This window comes from Pongo pygmaeus, chromosome 7 (genome assembly GCF_028885625.2).
Source record: "Pongo pygmaeus isolate AG05252 chromosome 7, NHGRI_mPonPyg2-v2.0_pri, whole genome shotgun sequence".
Lineage (NCBI taxonomy): Eukaryota > Metazoa > Chordata > Mammalia > Primates > Hominidae > Pongo > Pongo pygmaeus.
Genome location: NC_072380.2, coordinates 145949063 through 145965766, shown reverse-complemented (window position 1 = coordinate 145965766; position 16704 = coordinate 145949063). Strand labels below are relative to the sequence as shown.

The following is a 16704-nucleotide window of genomic DNA, read 5'->3' as shown; positions in this document are numbered from 1 at the left end:
GAATCATCAGGACTTGAGTGGGTTTCTATGGGAGGAAATAAATGGGAGAAACATGGTGGGTGACCATTCTGAGGGGGAGTGGGCAGGGATGGTAGTGGGGTCAGAGGCTGATTACCCAAGGGAGTTATAGATAGGAGCTGGGTCCTAAGTAACCCGGCAGCCCCAGGACAGGGCCTGGAACTCAAAATATGTATTGCATGAGTGAGTGAATGACTGTATGAGTGAGGGAGTGAACAAATGAATGAATGGCAGGCAGATGGACCAGTGACTTCTAAATGAAGAGAAGAATTTCCGTAGAAGTATAGTGAGAAGTAAACTTCAGAGGTCATTAAATCCCAGGCTAAGTAAGAGATGTGATTTAGAAGGCACCAACCCTGGGACACAGAGCAGGTATCCTTCAGGCAATGGGCAATGAGGAATCCATAAAGGCTTTTAAATGGGGTATTACAGAAAGGGCTTGGGAATTTCCTGTCACTGGGTCCTTTGTCTTTGCATTCTCAGTGCTGAAAATGGTTGGTAGTGCTCAGCAGGCCCTCAGTAAAGGACGGAGCATCAATACCTCCTGAATGTGAGCTTCTGATGGCAGGGGTTGGGAGGTAGTTATGCCTCTATCCCCAGAGCCCAGCGCAAGGTGTGGAACAGAAGAGAAATGGAAATGAGTGGCAGGATGGTGGCTCAGCTAGTTGACTGTGGGATGGACTGGAGCGGGGAGAATCTGAGTCAGGGAGTCCATCGGTGATTTGTAAGGTCTAAGGATAAAGGGGTAGTGTGTGACCCAGAGTGCTATGTCTCCGCCCTCGCACCGACCTCTCCTGGGAACTCACCCACACCTGGAAGGTGCCACCAAGGTGTCGTGGGCCAGCTGAATTGTGGCATGCTATTGAGCAGCCAGGACAGCTCAGGGAGAGAGCTCTGGAAGCTAAAGCACAGATGGACTTTTTTTAAACATCCAAGTTTATATTTGTATTCTCTTGCGTGTTTTCTATGCTAAAATCATCTTCTTTCCTTGATCCCTAAAAGCCTGAATTTTACTCTAATTTGTAACACTTCAGTTTTGGCAAAACTTCCATCAGAGGGACGGTAATTAATACAAGTTTCATCTTGAAATCCCAGTCTTAGGGCATAGGAAAAAAGGCATCAAAACTACCTGTTGGTATAGTCGTGATCTAGGAGACAATCTGAAATGTAGGATTTGAAGAAGGCCTAGTGAATGCTATTCCTTCTTTTTTGTATAAAAAGTGCATGTGTGTGTGTTTACTTAGAGGAAAGCAGAAAAGAATTAAACATTTATAAGGCACCTTCTAAGGGCCACATCATTTATTCACATTTTCTCTCATGATCTCCAAAACAACCCTCTAAGTGTAATATTAGAATCCCTATTTTACAGATAGAGAGACTGAGGCTTGGAGTGGGTAGGTAATTTTTCCAAGGTCTTAGAACTGATCAGTAGCAGGGCTAGAATTATAAAGGTTTCATCGTTCCCCCCGTACTGTGCTACCTACCCGAGAAAACAGCAAGCACGTCACAGACCCTTATTTTCCATTCCACTCATGAGTGGCTGGTGGATGGCCACTCATCAGCAAGGTTTTTGCAAGGGTGGCTGGGACAGCAAGAGGAGGAGGAGGAGGAGGAGCAGGAGGGGAGCCTGGCTCCTCCATCACAGGAATGCCATAGGGCTCAAAAACACACCATGTTATGTCTGCAGACTGAAAAGGCCTCGTGAGACGAGAGAGTCTATCCCAAGTCTCTTTGATTCACATGTACAACTGTGCTGCATTCTGCTTAAGACAGAGCTCTCGCCTCTATTGGCTCCTTTAAACTCCCACTACCATCCTAGGAAGTAGGAAGAACCAATATTACTGAAACCGCTACTTTCTTAATCATTCTTCTGTGTACAGCCCACTTCATTCCAAGAAGAATTTGGGGTACACTCAAGAAAGAGTGTCTAAGAAGTTTAAAATCCTGCTAGTAGCAAGCGAAACAGGTTAAGACCCAGGTTTTCTGGCCCCAGGTTTTCATTTCCCATGATGCCGTGCTGTCTCAACAGCTGGAGGAGGTCACGTGACATTCACAGGCATCCAGTCCCAGGGCACCTCCTGCTGCCTGGCCCCACCGGGTTTATTTGAATAGTCTGACTCGATCAATCCACAGAGCCTTCTAACAATTCAAGGTGAGTGAATGATGGAGGAGTTCTATTGGCTTTTTATACTTTTTAGAATATTCTAACTTGTCTCCAATGAATTAATGTTAAATTTTTAATTAGAAAAAAATTAAATTACATTTAAAAGATGAATTCCACACTAAAATATGACTGATCCTTGTCAAAATGGAAACAGTCATTATAACTTATTGTGTAAGCACATCAGTGGACAAGTGACGTGGCCAAGTCCATTTAGAACACCTTCGCAGGGAAAATAAGAGGTGGGAGAGAAATGAGGCCCCTCACACCCCGAGGGAGGAAGGAGGTGGTTCTGGCTGAGAGAAGAGGTCCAGCAATAAGCCTTACTGTCTTCACAGATCGGCACAAATGCAATCCTTTTCTTACTCTAGAAAAAGGCTGTCATATACTGCTCTACATCCATCAGTGCAACCTTAGCTTATTTAAAGGGGAAACAGAAAGCCCTCTGCAATTTTTAAAGCAAAAATAGCAGTCCCCAAATAGACAAAACAAGTGAACAAAACAAAGAAAATTAAAATTACACATAATCCTCCCAATCAAAGAAAACCACTGTTAAATGCTATTAGCCTCCAATATGTCTCTTCCGTGTGTGTGTGTGTGTGTGTTTGTGTGTGTACATATATATTCAGGAAATCTAGACAGCATATTGTTTTTGAGCCTATCTTTTTCACCTAACAATCCATTGTCAATATCATTCTGTATCATTACTTATTTATTTACAAGATTGTTTTCAATGCCAGCATGCTAATTACATTTAGGATTTTAGGTTATTAGGGAGAATGTTATAGACAGGTTAGGGGCACCTGCAGGCAATGAAATATGATAGACTTGGATACAAATCCCAGCTCTGATTTGCAACTGTTTGATTTGAGACTTTCTTCATCTGTAAGCAACATAACAATATTGAGCGCTTCCTCATAGGATTGTTGTACTAAAGAAATGAGAAAGTTTTCCTGTAACAGTATGGTGCATTACAAATTGTAAATATTTAATAAATGATGGCTATTATTGTTTCAGGTTTTATGATGTTACAGACAATACTGCAATGTACATCTTTATAGCTAAATCTATTCACATATCCATGATGATTTCCTTATGCAAAAGCATTACTGGGTCAAAAGGTATAGTTTTCTTCATCAAAAAGATAATAAAAATGTATTAAATGAGTTGTTTCCATGGCATTTTAATAGTTTCTCATTAAATAGTTGCCACATGAACATCTGTATTAAAGAAGAATATTTTTGTTGTATGATAAACATTTATCTAGTATTTCAAACTATGATTCTTGGTATCTATAGCTAACTTTAGGAAATTGTGTTATTGTGATATAATCCACACACCACAGAATTCACCCACTTAATTCAACGGTTTTTAGTTATAGTCACAGAGTTGTGCAATCATCACCACATCTAATTTTAGAACATTTTCATTATCCCACAAAGAAATTCTGTACCCATTAGCAGTCATTCCCCATTCTCCACCCTCACTCCCAGCCCCAGGCCATCACTAATCTACTTTCTGTCTCTGTAGAGTTACCTATTCTGGACATTTCATATAAATGGAATCATAGAATATGTAGCCTTCTGTGTCTGGCTTCTTTTACTTCATCCATCTTACTGCAGGTATTAGTAGTGTATATCTTTTCGCTGCTAAATTATACTTAATTGTATAGAGAAACCATATTTTGCTTACCTACTCATTGGCTGGTAAACATTTGGGATGTTTCTACTTTTTGCCAGTTATGAATAATGCTGTTGTGAACAGTCACATACAAGTTCTTATATGGATGCATGTTTTCATGTCTCTTGAATGTATAGGTGGAATTGCTAGGTCACATGAAAACTCTTGTGTTTAACCTTCTGAGAAGTTGCCAAACTGTTTGTCAAAGTGGCCGCATTATTTTATATTCCCACCAGCAATAAAAGAATGCTTTTACTTCTTCATATCTTCAGTAATGCTTACCATCTGGTTTTTAAAAATTGTTATTATTATAGGCATCCTAGTGTGTGTGAGTTAATATCTCATTATGGGTTTAATTTGCACTTCTCTGATGACTGACTAATAGTGTTAAGAATCTTTTGCTGTACTTATGGGCCCATTTGTACATCTTCTTTGGAGAAATGTCTACTCAGATCCTTTGCTTATTTTCAGATTGAGTTATCTGTCTTTTTGTTATTGAGTTGTAAGTGTTCTTTATGTTTTCTTGGTACAAATCCCTTATTAGATACATAATTTGCAAATATTTTCTCCCATTATGTGGATTCTCTTTTCACTTTCTTCATGGCATCTTTTGGAGCACAGAATTTTTTAAATTGTGATGAAATCCGATGTATCTATTTTTTCTTTTGCTGCCTGAGGTTTGGTGTCTTATCTAAGAAATGCTTGCCTAGTGCAAGGTCCACGAGTTCTGCCTTGCATTCTATAGATAGATATTTTACAATCTATAGATATATAAAAACTTGTTTTTACAATGGACTGCTAACCTGTCCTACAGAGAGATTATACCTTGGTATATTTTTATACTTGCAAGCTTAAATCACCCACCAGCTGTGTCTACACATGGAGGAAAGACAAGGAAGGTACCGAAAAGTAATGCGGAGCTGGTGTGCTCCAAGCATTTTACATGCTGTTCTCAGTTTGTGCTCACTAAACCTCTGAAGCAGGGAGACATGACTGTGCCTCTTTTATTAAAGAGTGAGGCTCAGAGAGGGTAAATGACTTTGTTCCAAATCATCCACTGCTGGGGAATTGGATTCAGGCCATTTGTCTCCAAAGCCATGACACTACCCACCCTCTATGTGCCAAACAGAATCTGCACTCAACCTGCCTTCTGCAGACATCTTTGACAGACACTGCGGTCCACGTGGTCTAGCTGTAGAACTGTCCCCCTTGCCTGCGGAGGCATAGTGTGCAGGCCTTCCCAGGCCCCTGTGGGGGAGACCTCTAAGTGGTCTCTCCCGGGCACTTCTGCTGGGAAATGGAGAGGACCTGAGCCTTGGCTTTGTCTCTTTAGTTCAGAGCAGGCACCTGTCATATTTTCCTACAGGTCTTGCAGACTTGACAAAATGCCTTTTTCCATCTGTTAAAAACATAAAGCCTAATTGCCTCTGTCACCTTCTGGCTGTCAGAAGCCATTTAAATGCTTGGCACTTGAAAATTTCTGATTTCCCAGGCAAAGGTGTCACACTTTAAAAGTGACACCATGAGTGATAGCCGAGGCAATGGCTGCCCTCTTATTTCAAAGAGAATTTAAAACGCAGGCTCCTGAGCCTCCCTTCCATTGTCAATGAGCACTTCATACATACACATGGGCATATGTTTCCTTTTAAAAATAATTTCATCATTATAACTTGCAAAAGACCCTGACTGCTTCTTTCTAATCATTTTTTTCTGCAGCTTTGTTTTAGGGCCCAGAAGAGCTAGAGCAGTGGGGACTGCCTAGACAGAGGCAAAGTCTTTTTCTATTTTCCTTCCAGTAGCCCCTAGACTGCCCCTCTCTCTCCATTTTGTACCTCCTTTCTTTGCTTCCCCTCTCCTTCCTCCAGTAAATGCCATGGGCCAGCTCTTGACCAGCAGAAAGGACTCACCATGCCTGCCCTAGAAAACACAATGCATGCAGAAAGTTCTGAGATGCTGGTGGGTGGGAATGGCCTCATGAGCACAGGAGAGGGAATGGCATAGAAGGTGCCTGGGAGAGATCAGGGTCACCTCTCAGAGGACAGTGCCACAGGAGGCATGGCCTGGGCTGAGTGACTGAGGTGGCTCCGTGCAGAGAGAGGGGAGCCAGGGGGAAAACTCGGAACCACTGGGTGCAGAGGGACCATCTGAGGAGGAGGTGGCTTCACTAGAACCTGGACGGGGCAGCAGGGCATTGGATGAGAAGGGCATACGTGAGTCCCTGAGCCTGCTTAGATTCTGGAACCCACATCACACAATTCCAACATTATCCTCTTCAAATCCTCTTCAAATAAAATAATTATTATTATTTTAAAGAGATGCAGAAAAAAATAGAGAGACCATGGGCTTTCAGGTTGAAGAAATCTTACTGACTCTTGCACTGACAGCTTGATAACTGGCTTCATTCTCTGGGTCTCCATTGCCTCATCTGTAAAATGGGTATGTGATATGTTTCAAGGTGTGGCATCAAGAGCGTAGGCCACGGGGTCCATCAGCCCAGGTTCAAATCCAACACCCCCTCTAATCAGCTGTGTATTCTTAGGAAAACTATTTAAAGTCCCAGTACCTTAGTTTCCCCTAATGTAAAATAAGGATGAGAATATTTACCTCATTCATTTGTTAAGATGAATTGATGAGATAACATGTAAAGTGCATACATGTTTCAAGTTTACAATAAATAGTAGTAGCAGTTGTTAAAATCAATTGATATTTCAAAGAGTTCTTGTGAAAATTAAGTAACAGTTTCAAAAAATACTTGATAACTGACAACTGTATAGTGCTTTACAGGTTATAAAGTATTACCAATAATAAATAATGATAACTGACATCTGTACCGTGCTTTACAGGTTATAATTATTTATTATTGCTACTCAAACAAAAATAAAATTTTCCAGCCTAAAAATTGCTTTTGGGATTGAAATGATGTTTTGGCCAGAACTATTTCTATAGCAACTAGGCCTGCCTACTCATCGCTTTCCCTCCATGGCTGCCCCACGCGAGTAAGTGTAATTAGTTGTGGCTCAGTGGGCACTGAAGCAGGCACTGACAGATGATTTCACACCCATCTAGTCGGTTATAACTGGATGACACTGTTTTAAATTATGTCGAGGCTAGTTTCGAGTTTGCTTTGGCAAATTGTTATCAGCACAAACTGATAACAATAACAGAATCTTATTAGAAAAAAAGTATATGACATGAAAGTATTAAGGCATCATAGAATGAGAACATTAGAGGAAACTGTAATAAAAGTCACAATAATGCTGTTACAGATCCTACCCTCATTTTGTGCTGTTCAAGCACACGTAGAAGTGGTTCGGCAAGGTTTAATGGCATTATTGTTTAGGAGATGAAAATACCAGGGCAGAGTGTTTAAGAGGCCTGACTCCGGTGATGTGGGGAAGCTAGCTGCAAAGGCCTTATTGCTCAATGTCCAGCCACTGTTTCCACTTTCCCAGGGTCCACAGCCTGCTCTGTTGCAGCGAGCTAGTCGATTATCAGGATAATTCCATGGGCATCTGTGAGCTCCTCCTATGTGCCCAATGCTGCGGGGAATCAAAAATGATTAAGGCCTTAAGAAAGTTTGCAATCTACGGGGAGGGAAAGATTTTTTTCTTGACTTGCTCCCTGTCTCTCCTGCCCTCCCTCCCTTCTTTTCCTCCTTCTTTCCAGTGGACCTTTGCTAGTTGCCCCAGGCGTGCAAAGTGCCAAAGCTAGCCGTCAATAACTGGTCAAACTGATACACTCCTGCCTTCTTGGAACTTATAGTTTTTGAAAGTCAGACAAATAGAAAAGATAAGGAAGGTTGGTGTTATAAGACACCCTTGAAAAAATTCCCTTCATGGGGCCTGACAACACCCAACACCACCAACACCAACACCATACACCCTACACCATACACCATATACATGGGAAGACTTTGTCTTTTGTCTGTGTCCTTAAACAGAGTTCACAAGGATCTCTGTGCCCTTTGCAGAAGATAGACTCTAAATTGGCACCAAGGGAAGATAAAATATAATGTTTCAACATTCATGGCTAGATCCCTCTTTGCTTAGAAATGAGATGCCTGTTTCCTCCTCTGCACTTCTGTTGGAGCTGTGTTCTCTTGAGTGGGGCCTGTGTGACAATCCATCAGAGGCAGGAAGGCTTACACAGGAGTGCAGCTACAGGAAATGAGCAAAGAAAGCAACATTGCAAACAACTGAAATTGGGTCCTGCTCAGAGAACTTCCCAACCTCTGGGAACACTGCTGATCTCTTCATCAACCCTTGCATGGCTGAGAACAGTAAAGTCTCCTCCGATGTGGAGGTAGTGGGTCTAGGTTGAGCAATGACAGAAGAGAACAGCTTGAACGAATCAACATATCTGTGCAGCTCTTCGCAGCAGACAGTTGTGGTGGACATAAAGCGGCTACTTTTTTTTTTTCTTCTTCTTCCTGAGAATATTTTTAGTGCCAAAAGACCTCCCGAAGATTCTGATGACATATACATTTAGGTTCCACTCCATCTGGAGAAATCAGCTCATCCAGATGGACCATTGATCCAACTTTGGAGATGTTCCAGAAACATAAACTTTTATCTCCAGAGAAACAATAGGGTCTGCTCTCCCCCCAGATGGTTTTCATAGTTAGCTTATTGTCTTCCTCAGAGGTGAAAAGTCACCATTCACAATTTATTTACTTTAATTCAAAAGGCACAACCTTCATTTATTCTTTTACTGAGGGATAGTTATGGATCACATCTTTGGGAATAGCCTCTGTGCTAGGCTCCATGGTCATGGTTAGACATACTCCTGCCTACCCAAGCTCAGGCTCCAATTTGAAAGGAAAGAAAAGCACCTCTATCTGGTGGTCCCCTCCTATGCGCCTTGTGCTAGACCAGGGGGGCTGTACACATTATTATGTATGGACTCTCATGATAAAGTAGTATTAGTAACATCACTGGGCTGAGAGAAAGAATCAGAGAGTCCCACAAGATCACACAACTCCTAAGTACCTCAAATCCTCTCTTGCTCGTTACCTCCAATATGCAATGTGTCCAATTCCTAGGACGCAAATAAAACACCAAGTGACCTTCTGAGAGGGAGCAATCATTGTTGGTTGAGAGGCATCTAGGAAGATGCATGGACATCTTCCTAGATGTTAGCACTGGGTTGGGCCTGAAGGGACCTGCCCCATGACCTTGCAGGGGGAAAGGCATCCACACAGGAAAGAAAGGGCAGTGGTGAAGTGCATGAGGAAGAGGTGACGGGCTTGTCTACAGTGCACAGTGGTAGGGGAGTTCCTATGGTGAGTGGGGCATGGAGGCCTTGAGTGCTGACATTGCCATGGGGCTGATAAGGAGGGTGGAGAACAGATTGATGAGCTTTGAATGCCAGGAAAGGGGTGAAGTGGATCCTGTGGGAAAGGGATGAAGATGGTCCTGAGTTTGGGGCAGCTGCTTGAGGAGGATGGCAGCAGGGCCTGAGTCTTATTTGGAAACACAGGGCTGAAAGAGGATGGGAAGAGAGCATTGGTGGGGAGAGGTGGGATGTGGGAAGACCCAATGGGAGGCTAGTGAAATAGTGACAGCAAATTTCCTACTTCCAGAGCCCATGAGTGTAGGCCCAGTGGTGTCACTCATCAGCTGAGTGACTGGAGGCAACTAATTTAAGCCCTATGAGCACCAGTTTCTTCAGGTGAAATCTAGATACACAGACTGAGTGGAAAGACTAAATACGTAATATAAGCAAGAGCCAAGTTGCATTTCCCCAATATTCATTCCCTTTCCTTTCTGTCTGCTCCTTGAACACAAGCATTTCCAGTCCCAAACCTTTGTACCTGTTATGTCCTTTGCCTTGTGTTTTTTCCTCTTGATTTTCATGCCAGAGTCACTCTGGACTCATTTCAAATGTCACCCTTTTAAGGGGAGAGTTCCTCTTACTGTCCCCATGCCTTCAGTTCCCTTCTATGACTTTACTCATTTATTTCTCTAACTCCATACCCAGAGAAATGCCTAACACATAGAAGAGGTTCAAAAAACTGTTATTAAATAAATTATTGTATGAGTGGGTCAGCACTCATCCAGCCATAGAGGGGGCAAAACTTTACTCTCGAACTTCTATCTTGTATGCGATCTTGAAGGTCATATGGTTTGACATGGGAATCTCATCAACAGTTTTATAGCACCAAGTGTCATGCCTTGCATTCAATAAGTGGTATTGAACTTCTCTACCAAATGAATTAGCTTACACTTGGTTTTCTCCATCGATAGAAAGCTTTCTAGTTCCCAAGACTGCCTTTTCCTTCTTCCAAACTTTTGAATATTTCCGTTGAAAGAGGAAAACAAATCAAGCCATAAAGTAGGAATGGAAATCTGCTCATACTGGACCAAGCTGTGACTCTGACCCAGCATGGGGCTGCAACATCACATCTGCCGCATGATGCTGAATTGCCTTAGGAGCTCTTAACCTCCTAGAACCTGGAACTCCTCTGAGACCTGAAGCTGGAAAAGTGGCTTTTTATCGCTTCCCCTGGGAAACTCATCAACCCATGTTGGAGAAATATAACAACTGGCTCCTGACAACGTGCAGTCTGTAAAGCTAGTTTTTACATAGGGGAACATTTCACTTTAATAAGGTGATGACCACAGCCTAGTACTTAATTGAGTGATTCTCAATCCATGCATGGCTGGCATCGTTATTATTTGCCTATGGTCATTAGTCTGGGCCCCAATAGTTAATTCTAATTAATTTGCAAAGCCCTCTGGAAATCAGCTGCTTCCTACACAGATGGTACTGGGTGTCTTTGTGAGTCCTAAAGCCTGACCTCCTGACAGTGTCATTCGGCCAGTACAGCAGAGCCTGGCCTGACTCCATGCTTACATTTGACGTCCTTGGTGGGGGCAACACCTGCTATGTGTTTTTGTCTTTGCTTCTTGTGCTGACTCAGTACATGGACCTAGAAGACCAAGCTGCTGGGATAGAATCTAATGTGGTCCCGCCATGCCTCAGTGCCATGAAGTTCCTGTGTGAAACCAGGAGCCCTAGAGGTTTCTTGGTCTCCTCTCCTGGCCCCCTCCCTACCAACATCTTTCTTTACACCCTGGGGTTTTGATATGTGTGTCTGTCTCCTCTGCTAGATCAGAAACTCCTTGAGGGCAGGGAGGGATGGAGATACATTCACGCACTACCTGAGAATTCTCTCCCTGTCTGTCCTCTGAATATAGGTTATACATACACGAAATTTACAATAGATGTTGGCTAAATTGAGTAATTCAGCAAATATGTAGTGAACATTGTTTTGTTCTGGGCCTGGAAAACAGAGATAAAAGAGTGTTTGGCTTTGAACTCCTTGAGGGTAGGGCCTAGTCTTGCCTGGCACATAGTACAGTTACATGCATAGCGTCTGGCACACAGTGAGTGCTAACAAAAGTTTGTTGAATGAATAACTGAATGAATGTATGGAGCACGAAATGCATGCTTGAATAAATGACAATATTCCTGGACTCGAGACTTCTTGATGGATTAGAAGAAAAAGGTGTGTGAACCACTGAGGAACAGTATGGAAAATGGTTGGGAGAGGAATGGTTAGGGTGGTGGAGGAGCAGGGAAGACATGGAAGCAAACTCACAATACAATCCTCCCTGGCTGGGCCTCTGCGGTGAGAAGTCCACCTCCTGCTCTTCCTCTACTGTCCTTAAGCAGCTCGTGGCTCACATGCTTCCACCCCAGTTCTTGACAGCAAACTGCTCCTCCTTTAAGATGCAGCTCACAGGCTGCCCATACTGTAGCTTCCCAGCCCTAATTCCCAGGGACTCCTGAACAGACCGCAAACCAGTTCCTCTTCTTGGGTCACGTGTATGATGGTGGAGAGGAAGGATGGGTGACACAGCCACCCAAAGGAGCCTTGCCATACAGCAGCTTCTGAGATGTGTACCAGAGAGCACAGGCAGACATGCGGCAGAGCTGAGTCCACACAAAAGCAGGAAAACCAACTGCCCTCAGGGCAGCACTTTACAACCCAAGAAAGAACAACCTCCACACGTGTCTTATTTTGGGATGGGTATGATCCAGTCGTTCTCAACTGGGAGCAATTTTTGCTCCCTAGGGCACATTTGCCAATTTCTGGGACATTTTTGGTTGTCACGACTTGGAGGGGTGCAGGGTGCTCCTGCCGTCTAGGGGGTCAAGTCCACAGATGCTGTGGCACATCTTCCAATGCACAGGCCAGCCCTGCCACTCTGCCACACACACACACACACACACACACACACACACACACATATACACACCAGAGAATTCTCTGATCCAAAATGTCCAAAGTGCTGAGTCTGAGACCCCGCTTGGGGTTACTGAAAACAGAGGCCTAAGATCTGAGTCACCTGTCTAGCGTGGCATCGGGCTTCAGCCCTGCCCTCTCTGGTTGGGCCCAGGGCCAACACCTCCATTCCATTCCCCTGCTCTGGCACAGCCCAGGTTTTGGGATAGCACAGCGTCCAGTATGAGGAACACTTTCTCAAACCTACTGAGTTTCCTCGGTTACCCCAGGAGGCAAAAGGGAGGTCATAAACACCCCGGGCTGGGGGTCGGGGGAGGTTAGCAGCAGCCCCCCAGTCACCCAATGACCCACTGGAAAAAAACAGAGAAGAGCCTGCAGCCCTGACCTCCAGGGCTCTGCATCCTGCCTTTCTCCTTCTTCTGTAGCTTCTCCTGTGAACGGGACCCCTTGAACAGGAACCCACTCTATGGGCCTCTCTGTTGTCTGCCTCTGCCTCTGACTTGAACATCTTTAGGGCTGATTGTCTTTCCCAAAAACTTTTAAAGCTTGTGTGAAACCAGCAGTCCCTTCTGCGCACACCTCTCATGCCCTGGCTTGTCCCAGGGCTGGCTTCCTTTCCTCCTACAGTTCTCAGCCTAATGATATCTCTAGAGAGAGCCCATCCACCCCACAACTGGCCACCTGTGCAAAGTAGCACATCTGGGCCCCTCGGTCCCATCAACCCATTGAGTTTCCTCGATGGGTCACCATAATTGATAGTCACATATTCAATCTTTCCCATAGGACTCCTCCTATGGGAAGTAGTAGAATCTGCTGTGTAGTATATATTCAAAGAACCGCCACCCCATAATGTTCTTTCTAGTTCTCTTCCCGTGACCCACACATTGCACCAAGTCACCATGTCTCTGTAGTCTCCTTTAAATTAAGTTAAGTACAGGGAAGGGCAGGGCTTTTGCAGTTTTTTCTTTTTTTTTTTTTTTACAGCTAAATCCCAGTTCATGGAATATGCCTTGCTCAATAAAGTTTCACTAAAGACAAGACAGGGAATAAATTCAGAGCCTCGTCTGTACTAGATTCTTGCTTGGTAAATGTCTATTAAAAAGTCATCACAAAACTCATACCTCTGACTATCAGTCCAAAGCTCTTTTACTCCTCTGTGTGAATTCAGGGGAAAATCTCCACTTCTGCATATTTCCGCCTATCCTCTCTTCCCTGTAAAGCAAACTGCCCACTCAGTCTTTTGCAATAGTTCCTTTGTACCTTCCCAGCATGCTCTTCATGAGCGAGTGTTTTCACAAGTTGTCTAAGGAACCATCTCTCTAGTGCAGAGTGCCTGCCTGCTAAATTTAGAAGCAGCTCTGAGGGTTTTGATTCATCTTTGCAAACTACACCGAGTGAGGTTTCCAAATGACTGTCGCAGGGTGGCTGTGTCGGCCTCACTGGCCTGGGGCCTGGGTCACCAGCCGTAGATTCTGGCCCTGGCTCTTCTTTGGGACTAGCTGTGTGATTGTGGGCAGATCACTCAAGTCTCTGATGCTCTGTCCACTCTGTGAGGTGTGAGGGGCTGTGAGGGGCTCTGAGGGCCATCCCAGTGTGGTTACCTGGCATTCCAAGCTCAAGCAGGCAATTCCCAGGCAATCTTGGGGTCAGCATTCCAGTAACTTTCACCTCTTTCATCAATAAGCTCTGAAGCCCCATGTGCCTGAGTTTCTCTGCTTGAGACTTACACGCTGTAAGTAGGGAGATTTTATATGCAATATTTACATAATGTATAACATATACGACATACATTTTGTAATACATAACATAAAGACACATGTATTTTAACATCAAACTCACCAAAAAGTTGCAAGAGTAGAACAATGCACACCTACATCCCCTTCACCTAAGCTCACCAAGTATTAACATTTTGTCCCGTTGGCTTTCTGTCTCCCTCATTCTCTTTCTGTGTCTTGATATATAGATGTAGATGTGTTAGGTTGGTGCCACAATGATTGTGGTGTTTGCCATTACTTCTATGGAAGAAACCACAATAACTTTTGTGCCAATATGATGGCTGTAGATATAGGGATGCAGCTTTTCTTTTAACAAACTCTTTGAAAGATATAGCCGTCATGATACGAGACATCCTCTTGGTCACCGTGTGTCCCCTAAGAACTAGACATTCTCCCACATAACCACACTAGTATTACCTTGTCCAAGAAACTTAAGACTGGAACAGTATTATCAACTGTGCAGTATATATTCAAACAACTGCCATCCCATAATGTTCTTTCTAGTTTTTTTCCCTTGACCTACACATTGCACCAAGTCATTGTGTCTCTTTAGTCTCCTTTAATCTCAAAGCATTGCTCTGGGGTCCATTCGGCAGTAACAGAAGGAAGCTGCAAAAATTGGGAAACCGAAATCAGACAAGCTGCAGCTCTCAGCCACAGTCTTCGTGGGCCCAGAGAGCTCTGGGGATGCACAAGAGCAAATTCACAGCCCCACTGATTTGCCTTTTAATTAGAAAAAGAAGACCAAGCTTCTGAAATCCCAGAATCTAGAGTTAAGCTGGCCATATTCTCAAGTGCTTTGTAAAAAAATTAATAACGCATCTATCTTCCCAGTCCTTGCAGAGAGAAGCTTGCTCAGAGTGGTTACTGAAAACAGGAACCTGCCCTTCTGCAAGCCCTGTGCCTTCCTCGTTCCTAGCAGAGGAAGTATGCGGCCAGTTTAGCAACTGCAGTTCTTCTGGGTAGCATGGGCTGCTTCTCCACAACCGCGAGAGGCCCGGCTGCCTGTTTATTCCGGAGCAGCAGCAGTTGACAGACGGAGAGGCAGTGACTCTGCGCCCAGCAATCCCTCTGCAGACAGCTCCCACAGGAGTCATGCCCAGTGTGTGAAGGTATTTTGGGGGGATGTGGCAGAGATGGGGTGGGGAGAGACTTCAGGACCTCTTCAACACGCAGTTGGCAGGGGTTGACTTTCTGGAGTCAGAAAGGAGCTCCCTGAGAACAGGTGGGGCAATGTCTTGAGAGAAGCCCAGCCCCCAACCTGGTGCCCAGCACACTGCAGTGGCTCAGTGGGTGTTGGATGCATAATTCTGTGGAGAGAAGGGCTGGAGGAGCATGGGCAGGATTCTGCCAGAGGAGACATTCTCGCCAAAAAAGCTTGTACTTAGCAGGCTTCTTACAAAGGACAATTGGGATTTGCCATCAGAATTCCTAGCTGTGCGACCTTGAGGGAGTCATTTAAACCTCTCCAGGCCTTCATTTTCTCATCTGTAAAGTGACAATGATGGTACCTAATGCACACAGGTATAGGGCAAAGTGAAGAAATTGATACATGCTAAGTGCTCAGGCCAGTTTCAGCATACAGCAGGTGCTCAGTAAATGCTATCAGGCTGGAGTCATGATGTCTAAAGGTGCATGGAGCCAGGTGGGTTGAGGGATTGCAATAGCGCTACTTGGAGTGTGACGTAAAGTATGTATGCATCTTCTTTAAGAAGATGCCAAAGATAATTAATAACAATCTGAGCAGGTGGTATGTGTATGGGGGAAAGGAGGAATCAAAGGAAAGGCAAACATGTGAAGTATATAAATTCTGAAAACAGCATGTTAGAGTTGGAAAAGATTTAGGACAATGGGAATTTTCTACGAAATATGGCACACTCCACATTCTTTTAGGTGCCTACATATGGAGAGAGCCGGGTGTCAAAGAAGTGACCTGAGCTTTGGCCTCGGAATGTCCTCATTTGGGGCTGTGCATGGGGGTGTCAGGAGGTGATATCTACCATCCTGAGTGGCTGGGGAGGAACAATGCATAAAAAGTTATTTTTCTGCAATCCTCAGAACAATCCTATAGGATTGTGATTGTTATTTGCTTTTGAAAACTGAGAAAATGAGGCTCAGAGAAGTTAGGTGGCTTGTCCAAGTCACATAGCTGGTGGGAGGTAGAGGCAAGTGAGGGGCTCTAAAGGGTTGGGGGAGCCTCAGCAAGAACAAGTGGATGCAAAGCTGAGGCCTGTGTTTAAAGTGGTGCCCTTGACTTTAGGAAAAACGCACCCCATAGTCTTTAAATTGTCATTCTGTGGTTTGCTATGAGATGCTGAGCTGCAAGTCTATTAAACTGGGCTGTGGTCCTTTGAAAAGTGGAGAGATAAGCCCAGGTAAAAATTCTGGCAAATTTGTTGCAACTAATAGTCTCCATTTAGAAGAATGCTATTTAATACAAAAATTAGCTGGGTGTGGTGGCGGGTGCCTGTAATCCCAGATACTCGGGAGGCGAGACAGCAGAATCGCTTGAACCCGAGAGGTGGAGGTTGCAGTTTGCAGTGAGCTGAGATTGTGCCACTGCACTCCAGCCTGGACAACAAGAGCAAAATTTCATCTAAAAAAATAAAAAAGAAGAAGAATTCTATTTAAGAGTGCTTAATATGCTCTGAAAGTATAACAATAATATTAAAAACCTATGGAATAGACAAATTGAAATCTAATTAGATTCCTTCATCTTAAACAGATCTAGAATCTAGATCAGAGCAGCAAGATGGCAACATAGAAAGACTGTGCCGTAATCAGCTGCACCTGAGTCAACATTCTGGGTCGGCCACCAA

The 16704-nt window shown here is 44.0% G+C and overlaps 2 protein-coding genes across 2 annotated transcripts in view; one reads left to right on the top strand and one right to left on the bottom strand.

Moving 5' to 3' along the window:
- The window catches only part of TG (thyroglobulin), a 279014-nt gene that overhangs the window by 44923 nt on the left and 217387 nt on the right, over positions 1-16704 (bottom strand). The window lies entirely within an intron of this gene.
- SLA (Src like adaptor) overlaps positions 14720-16704 on the top strand; it is a 39080-nt gene continuing 37095 nt past the window's right edge. Inside the window, exon 1 of the mRNA XM_054499135.2 lies at positions 14720-14997. The gene's annotated coding sequence lies outside the window, so the exon portion shown is untranslated. The remainder of the gene's footprint in view (positions 14998-16704) is intronic.